The sequence below is a fragment of the Triticum dicoccoides genome, chromosome 3A, assembly GCF_002162155.2.
Source record: "Triticum dicoccoides isolate Atlit2015 ecotype Zavitan chromosome 3A, WEW_v2.0, whole genome shotgun sequence".
NCBI lineage: Eukaryota > Viridiplantae > Streptophyta > Magnoliopsida > Poales > Poaceae > Triticum > Triticum dicoccoides.
In genome coordinates, this window is record NC_041384.1 from 573,034,242 (window position 1) to 573,043,951 (window position 9,710).

Here is a 9,710-nt window from a genome sequence, read left to right on the forward strand (position 1 = left end):
ATAAGATAATATGTTTGGCATTTTTATGATAAACATGAAAGTAAAATAAAAGCAATGAAAATAACTAAGTATTGGAAGATCAATATGATGAAGATAGACCCCGGGGCCATAGGTTTCACTAGTGGCTTCTCTCAAGAGCATAGGTATTTTACGGTAGGTGAACAAATTACTGTTGAGCAATTGACAGAATTGAGCATAGCTATGAGAATATCTAGGTATGATCATGTATATAGGCCTCACGTCCAAGACAAGTAGACCGACTCTTGCCTGCATCTACTACTATTACTCCACACATCGACCGCTATCCAGCATGCATCTAGAGTATTAAGTTCAAGAGAACAGAGTAACGCTTTAAGCAAGATGACATGATGTAGAGGGATAAATTCATGCAATATGAAGAAAACCCCATCTTGTTATCTTCGATGGCGACAACACAATACGTGCCTTGCTACCCCTACTGTCACTGGGAAAGGACACCACAAGATTGAACCCAAAGCTAAGCACTTCTCCGATTGCAAGAAAGATCAATCTAGTAGGCCAAACCAAACTGATAATTCAAAGAGACTTGCAAATAAAACCAATCATACATAAAAGAATTCAGAGCAGATTCAAATATTGCTCATAGATAAACTTGATCATAAATCCACAATTCATCGGTCTCAACAAACACACCGCAAAAGAAGATTACATCGAATAGATCTCCACAAGAGAGGGGGAGAACTTTGTATTGAGATCCAAAAAGGGAGAAGAAGCCATTTAGCTAATAACTATGGACCCATAGGTCTGAGGTAAACTACTCACACTTCATTGGAGAGGCTATGGTGTTGATGTAGAAGCCCTCCATGATCGATGCCCCCTCCGGCGGAGCTCCCGAACAGGCCCCAGGATGGGATCTCGTGGATACAGAAAGTTACGACGGTGGAATTAGGGTTTTGGCTCCGTATCTGATCGTTTGGGGGTACGTAGGTATATATAGGAGGAAGAAGTATGTTGGTGGAGCAACAGGGGCCCACGAGGATGGAGAGCGCGCCTGGGGGGGTAGGCGTGCCTCCTACCTCGTGGCCTCCCTTTTGGTTGCTTGACGTAGGGTCCAAGTCTCCTAGATCATGTTCGTTGAGAAAATCACGTTCCCGAAGGTTTCATTCCGTTTGGACTCCGTTTGATATTCCTTTTCTTCGAAACCCTAAAATAGGCAAAAAAACAGCAATTCTGGGCTGGGCCTCCGGTTAGTAGGTTAGTCCCAAAAATAATATAGAAGTGTATAATAAATCCCAATAATGTCCAAAACAGTAGATAATATATCATGGAGCAATCAAAAATTATAGATACGTTGGAGACGTATCACGCAACGAACTAGGCAATCAGACTATGTGGCTTTATCACCCTCACTTAGCCATGGGTGTTTGACAATAGAAATGTAGGCGCAACCCCTAGTATTCGTTAGTCCGGACTAGGGTGCTATAGACACCTGATCAGGTGAAGGCCGATCCGTCGCGTAACGCGGAAAAAATTGCCAAAGATTTCTAACCTCCGAAGAGCTGACCGGCTCACGCCGCATCATGACAGGCAGTTTTCGGCTTTCTCTACTGAGGTGCTCATCCGGATAAACTGAGACACAATCGCAGTAGTTCTCCCTCTACTACCCTAGCCGATAGAGCGGAACGTAAGGTAGTAAGCACAGGAGCCGGGCAACCCAACTATTGACCAAATACATGATTCGGATCCGATGCATATAATGCTAAATTCGGGGCCGAACTATACTGTAAAAGTGTTCGTACTTGTTGCCGTGTTATGGAGTACAATAAAGCCCCTGGCGAACTACAACATACCAAAGTGTACGGATGGAATCGATACGAATAGCGAAATAAAATGAAGTAGTAAGCTAGTGCCACATAAGTTGGGCCGCAAACTGTTTCCATTATAATTTTGATTAATACGTCAAAGCGTATTTGTACAAATAGGGCGATAAGCAATAGTGGCTATTTAACATGCCAAGACCAAGGGGGAGCGACGTACGGGTCGTGAAAATAGGTAGAATGATCGTTAAGAAGAACATCTAAAGATTCCCCCAAACGTCTGTGCTACTTGCCACCTTGGTATACCCGTCCTTCGAAAGGGCCGATTATCAGGCCATCGAGAGGGGCCTGTGGAAAAGAAACCTGAAAAGGATAGAAAGAAAAGTAAAAGTATGTGTGTCCCGGGAAGGTCGAGCCGTATTATGGACCACGGTCTGGTTATACCTCCGTCTCTGCCCATGGTATTTTTAGTGCGTAGTTATGTACGCACGGTACATATGCCGCCACTTGGTCGAGGCTGAGACGGAGGTCGAATTGCTAGTCTAACTCCTGACGAGCCAGACTGTCATGCTGCGGAGTAGTCCGGACTCGTTTGAAAGTGTCCGGGAGCTTGGCCGCTGAATTAAAGTTCTGCCTTAAAAGGCCGCTCTGTACTTATGTGCCAGGGTCGCAATGTGTTCCTCGGTACATAGGGAGCACTCTGTGTTTCCATTGACTGTTAGGATGCTGCGTGGTCCGGGAATCTTAAGCTTGAGATAAGCATAGTGCGACACCACATTGAATCAAGCAAACACGGTTCGTCTGATTAGTGCGTGATAGCCGCTGCGGAAGGGGACGATACCGAAGATTAACTCTTCACTTTGGAAGTTGTCTGGAGGTGAAGATGACCTCCGATATGATCGAGCCCAAGCAACGGGCCTCTACACCTGGTATAACTCCTTTGAAGGTAGTTTTGGTGGGCTTGATCCTTGATGGATCGATGCCCATTTTGTGCACTGTATCCTGATAGAGCAGGTTGAGGATGTTGCCACCTTCCATGAGGACTCGTGCAAGGTAGAATCCATCAATTATTGGGTCGAGAACCAGTCTGGCTGAACCGCCATGACGGATACTGATCGGATGGTCCCTGCGATAAAAGGTGATCAGGCATGATGACCATGGGTTAAATTTTTGGGTGACTAGCTCTATCGCATAGACGTCCCTGAGCGCGCGCTTGCGCTCCCTCTTGGGGATATGGGTAGCATATATCATGTTCACCGTTTTGACCCGAGGGGGAAACTTCTTCTATCCCCCTGTGTTCGGTGGACGGGGCTCCTCGTCCTCATTCATGCTTTGCGACCCCTTCTCCTTGTCTTCGGCATTTAACTTGCCGGCCTGTTTGAAGACCCAACAACTCCGGTCGGTATGATTGGCTGGTTTGTCAGGGGTGCCATGGATCTGACATGGACGATCGAGTATGCGGTCCAGGCTGGAAGGGCCCTAATCATTCCTTTTATATGGATTCTTCCACTGACCGGACTTGGAGCCACTGAATCTGGCGATGACCGCCACGTCATCAGTACTGTCACCACTATTTCGACGCTTGTGCCTATTGCGTCGGGGCTTGCGGTTGCTATTTCTGGCTTCTGAGGTGCCAGGTTTGCTTGCATTGTTATTGCTGCGGGCTAGCCAGCTATCTTCGCCCGCACAAAAGCGGGTCGTGAGTGTCGTAAGGGCCGCCATGGACTTCGGCTTTTCTTGGCGAAGGTGTCGGGCGAGCCATTCGTCGCGGATGCTGTGTTTGAAGGCCGCTAGGGCTTCGGCATCCGGACAGTCGACGATCTGGTTCTTTTTAGTTAAGAACCTAGTCCATAATTTCCTCGCTGACTCTCCTGGCTGTTGGACTATGTGACTTAAGTCATCGGCATCCAGAGGTCTGACGTACATGCCTTGGAAGTTGTCGCGAAAGGCGTCTTCTAGGTCCTCCCAGCTGCCAATAGAGTTTTCAGGCAGGCTATGAAGCCAGGGTCGGGCTGGTCCCTTGAGTTTTCGGGGGAGATATTTGATGGCATGAAGATCATCGGCGCGGGCCATATGAATATGGAGAATAAAGTCTTCATTCCATACCGCGGGATCTCTGGTTCCATCATATGATTCGATATTCACGAGTTTGAACCCTTCTGGGAATTCATGTTCCATTACTTCATCAATGAAGCAGAGGGGGTGTGCGGCGCCTCTATATTGGGCCAGATGATGACGTAGTTCGGATGGAGTCCGTCTGCGGTTTTCGGCCCAGACTTGATTGTGCTTGCCATGTTCGCCTTGATAGCCGTCGTCGCGCGTTGGGGCACGCCCCCGCGACCCATAGATTGATCTGGCCGGACCTGCTTTATTCTTTAGGTCCTGCCGCAGGCCGTACGTGTATCCCCGAGCTGTTTTATCTCTGCCTTTACAACGAGGTAGACAGGCTGGTGTTCGGCTTGAGTTGTCATTTTGTCCTGGCCACGTGGTGGTCGATCAGCCGCATTACGTGCTGATGGTATGGGCTCAAGTGCCTCGTCATCGAACTGAGGTAGCAATTTACGCTTCGGGTAACTTTTGATTGGGCGCTCGAGGCCGTATTCCTCTGCTGCCGAGACATTAGTCCATGTATCATTGAGCAGATCTTGATCACCTTGAAGCTGCTGCTGCTTCTTTTTAAGGCTCCTTGTAGTGGCTATTAGTCGTTGCTTAAAGCGCTCCTGCTCGAGAGGTTCCTCAGGCACGATAAAGTCTTCGTCACCGAGGCTCACCTCATCCTCGGAGGGTGGAAGGTAATTACGGTCCTCTGAGTCTTTGTTTGAAGCCTGTTCATCAGGGCTAACTTGCCCATCCTCCGATCGTCTTGTTCGGTGATTTGCTCGACGGGGTTTTCTTGGCCGTCGGCATCGTCCGGAGTGTTGTTGTCTCTCATGCTGGTGTTGTTGTCTTTGCTGCGGCATGATTTAGAGTGGCGCCGTTGGCGCTTTGGTTGTATGTCGGGAGGTTTATCCTCTACTGGAATTTTCTCATTATCACAGTCACCCTCCTTGGGTGTATCCACCATGTACACGTCATACGAAGAGGTGGCCGTCCAGTGTTTGGTAAATGGCGGGTTTTTGGCTTGCTCCTCTCCGGCATCGTTGTCCGTACCGTCGATGTCTTCAGAGCCATAATCGAGCATGTCAGTTAAGTTCTCTACTATGGCAATGAAGTGGGTGGTGGCTGGGACGTAAGATTCCCCGCTCTCAGCCCCTAGTCCGGGCTGGGCGTAGCTTGGACGTTGCTCCTCCGTAATTACGAGGGATCACATCATGTCCAGAGCCTCGCTTAAAGGCGAGGTTCTACGAGGGAGAAAAGAATCCGAGGAGTATGGCAGGAAGGGAATTCCTTGGCCGAGCTCACACGGTGCTGATTCCGAGAGTTCGGAGCCAGCATCCGGGGAAGAGTCCAGCTTGGTGATGGTTGGAGGCGTTACTGCTTCCTCCGGCTCTCCCATACTAGGCCTAGTGGGCACAGATAGTCCGGCGAGTTTAGAAATCCCGTCTTCGGTTCTGGCGAGGCGCTCCAGCTCTAAGGCCAGAGCAGAGGTTGGGGTCGTGAATCCTTGGAAGATCAAGTCTCCTTGGATATCTGTGACATAATCTGGGTTTCCAAAACTAATCTGGTGACCTGGGGCGTAGCTGTCGATCTGCTCCAGATGGCCAAGCGAGTTGGCCCGCAGTGCGAAGCCGCCGAATACAAAGATCTGGCCGGGGAGAAAAATATCCCCTAGGGCAGTACCATTGTAGATGATGGATGGAGCCATCGAACCTTTTGGCGATGACACAGTGGAACTCTCTATGAAAGCACCAATGTCGGTGTCAAAACCGGCGGATCTCGGGTAGGGGGTCCCGAACTGTGCGTCTAAGGTTGGTCGTAATAGGAGACAGGGGACACAAAGTTTTACCCAGGTTAGGGCCCTCTCGATGGAGGTAATACCCTACGTCCTGGTTGATTGATATTGATGAGTATGGGGGTTACAAGAGTTGATCTACCACGAGATCATAATAGCTAAACCCTAGAAGTCTAGCCTGTCAGGTAATGGCTGCCCCTATGGACTAAACCCTCCGATTTATATAGACACCGGAGGGGACTAGGGTTGTACAAAGTTGGTTACAGAGAAAGGAATCTTCATATCCGAACGCCAGGCTTGCCATCCACGCCAAGGAGAGTCCCATCCGGACACGGGAGAGAGTCTTCTGTCTCGTATCTTCATAGCCCATTAGTCTGGCCCATGTCACACAGGCCGGACGCTCGAGGACCCCTTAATCCTGGACTCCCTCAACTCCCTCAGTAACCCCTGAACTAGTCTTTAATGACGATGTGTTCGGTACTCAGATTGTCTTCGGCATTGCAAGGCGGGTTCCTTCTCTATATATAAAATAGTCTTCTGAACAAGAGAACTATATCCGTCTATGTATCATAGTTACAACCCTCAACGACAAGGGTACAATACTTAATAAGGCAAACTTTTTTGGCGAAACGTCACATCTGGCCTTGCTATTATTTCGAACCGTTTTTTGGCCTCCTGCTTCGCGTTTCGAGGTGTAGCCTCTATTGACACGTCTTGTCAAAGCAGAGATCGTGCCCCCTTATTGTGGGATTTTCATCAATATAAGTTTGGGTAATCCAATCGTGCCATACACATGACCCCTTGGGAATAGGCGAGTGTTTAGGCTGGTGGGGGGCGCTTGATATTCACTGCCTATATAAGCGGGTAAAGATCCATCCTTTTTGCCCCACGCCTTTCTTCTTCCCCAGCCCCTCCATCCTCGAGCTCTAGCGCCCAAGTTTTGATCTTTTCCGTAGCCACCAAACACTCCAGCCATGTCTGGATCTGGCTCTAAAGGCAAGTGGGTGGCCTCCTCCATGACGGAGAAGGACATCAAGGAGCTCTGGGAGGCGGGGTACCTAAGTGAGAACATTGTGCACATGATCCCCGCCAAGAAGCAGGTCATCCCCAACCCGGAGCCCGAGGAAAGGGTGGTATTTATCCCCCATTTCCTCCGTGGACTTGGATTTCCACTTCACCCCTTTCTCCGCGGTCTCATGTTCTACTACGAGCTAGATTTCCATGATCTAGGCCCAAACTCCTTCCTCCACATCTCGCCGTTCATCGGCGTGTGTGAAGCGCTCCTCCGCATCCCCCCACTTCGGCTTGTGGCCCAATGTCTTCAACGTAAAGCCTAAGGTGGTTCACTGGCAGCATGCAGACTGCGAAGGCACCATGGTGAGCAAGCTCCCCAATGTCACCTGGCCCAAGGGGCCTTCGTGGAAACTGTCAATATATGGCAACAATAGTAGTTCTACAACACCGAACCCCGCGGCGCCAACTGGGCAGCCACTCCTGAGTTTAGATCCGGACCCCCGATGCGGCTCGCATCGTGGATCAACAAGGGTCTGGACTGGGGGTCGACCGATGAGGTGTTGACGCTGCAAAAGCGCATCAAAAACATGATAGTAAAGAACACCAGTCTCGCTGACGTGATCCAAGAGATGTTATTCCGTCAGACCCTTCCTTGCCAATGCTGTCCTCTCCACATGTGGGAGTTCAATCCGGAAGGGCCGCGGACACTGCAGCGATTCTTCGGCACGACGCACAAAGCAATCTGGAAGCTGCTTTTCAAGGCCCAGAAGTCGTGGCCGGAGACGACCAACGACATCGGCCTCGACTTCGCTCACCCAGGCTCCCCGGTAAGTATTTTGATCTCCGAACATAACTTAGTTCGCAACTCATAGGGGTATGCTAAGAATTCCATCCTTTGATCAGGGTTGGACAAAGAAGGCGGACCGGATCAAGTGTCCGGCTCCGCTACCAGAAAACCCAGCTGATCCTCTGCTAGCGAGAATGCTGGTCCCGGTGTCGTACCAGACACCGGAGAAGAAGGCCAAGAAGAAGGGCAAGGAGGCCAAAGGTGGCCTTTGCCGTAAAGGTAATTCAGAAGCTGTGTCCAGAGATACCGAAGCCCCCTCCTCCCACGAGGGAGATGAATACGAAGAGGAGGAGGAGGAAGAGAGCAATTCTCCCCTCAAGGAGAAGAAGAAGAGGGCGGCCTCCGCTAACCTAGAGGCGGAGGTGTACAAATGGGGGAAGATATCCCTCTCGGATGGCTCGGACTCATATGATGAAGTCATCCCCCAGTGGCGCCCCAGGGCGAAGCCCCTGGCCAAACCGTAAGTATTCAAAGGTACTATACATATATCAGGCCTTTTACAAATTGTAGGATAACATATCATTTATCTATTTCAGTCCGGCCCGTGATCTCCCCCAACAATCATCGTCTTTGGGGAACTCTTTGGCGCCGGAGATGGTCGAGAGCGAAACGCCTCCGCGAGCCTCTCCGCCACATGCCGCGGATGACACCGAGGTGTTATCCCAAAGGACCTCTCCGGGCCAGGGAGGAGCACGGAAGGACACCAAGACGGCACCAGAGGGTAATACCTTGGCTGCCGAGAACATGGGGGGCACAACCCCCATGGAGACTGACGACGGGGGGCCGGACTAGTCTGGTCCCCAGCCGAATACCGCTCCGGAGACCCACACAGCTCCGGAATCCGGTGAGCAACCCCCTTTGAAGGAGGGGGGAGTGCCGACTTCACCGGCAACCTCCATCAATCCGGAGGCGCCAGACATTTTGATGGAAGCACTCCGACGTGCTTCCCTCGTGGAGGAGCACCGTACCCTGATGGGTACGGTCGTTGAGAAGGTTCAGTCCGCCAAAAGTGGGCTGAACGAAGCATTCACCAGCCTACTAATAGGCTTTGAGGTATGCGATGTAATATTCTTAGCCACTTTACCTGTGCAAAAAATATGCATGTGTATAGATATTATCCCCTAAGACTCTGTTCGGCTTTTGTAAAGAAGGGCCGAACAGAGGATCAAATAGTTATCCGCATGAGATAATATACGTGTCTCTGTTGATAAACATGCTTCACTGTTAGCGGCAACCGCCCAGGCCACCGAAGTGTCCGAACTTAAGAGAAGTTGGAGTGGGCCGATGAAGACCTCGTCCGCACCAACAAGCGATTTGAGGAATCACAAGGTATGGTTGGAAAAAATTATTAACACACTTAAAGGAATATGTCAATACATAGTCTGATCTCCTATGTTGCTGATCATATTTTCAGATAGGGAGGCCGAGGTCGGGAACCTGAAGAGCGCCATTTCCCAAGCCAAGGAGCAGGCGCGGGTGAGCCAAGTGGCCGCTGACAAAGTGGCTGCGTATTTAGAGGCCGAGCAGGTCACCCGCCGTAAGTATGAAGAGCGGATGAGCGAAGTGGAGCAGGCGCTCCAGGATGCCACCAACAAGTGCGAGGCCTTAGAGGAGAGTAATAAGACCCAGGCGGCTGAACTCGCCAAGGCTCTTCAAGAGGCAAAGGAGGCGCGGACCGAGTCCTGGGCGGCTCGCGAGGAGATCAAGCAAGCCGGAGAGATAGTGGCTGGTAAGCCTTATCTTTTACAGAGTATACTTGGCAGGCGAAGATATGCTTTGCTAAATCGACTATGGAGTGCTCCATAAGCCTTTGCGGATCTCCCTAGGACTGCTGTCGAAGCTGCACAGTATTTCCGGGCCCAAGAATGGAACGCAATGGAGAAGCTCTTCTGGTCACAATACCTGGCGCCGGAGTGGCCAGCGCTGCTAAACAACCAGATGATGCAGCTAGCGGAGCTGCATAGGATGTCCGTTTTGGCCATGAAGGACCTTATAGTCCGGCTATGGCCAGCCAGACCCATTCCTAGCAGCTACTTCGGTCTAGTCGAGCGGCTCGGCAACGCCTTGCCCCGAGTTGAGGCTGTGAAGCGCTCGGCGTGCATAGAGGGCGCGCGGATGGCCTTTGCCCATGTCAAGACGCACTGGGCGAAGATGAAGGCCG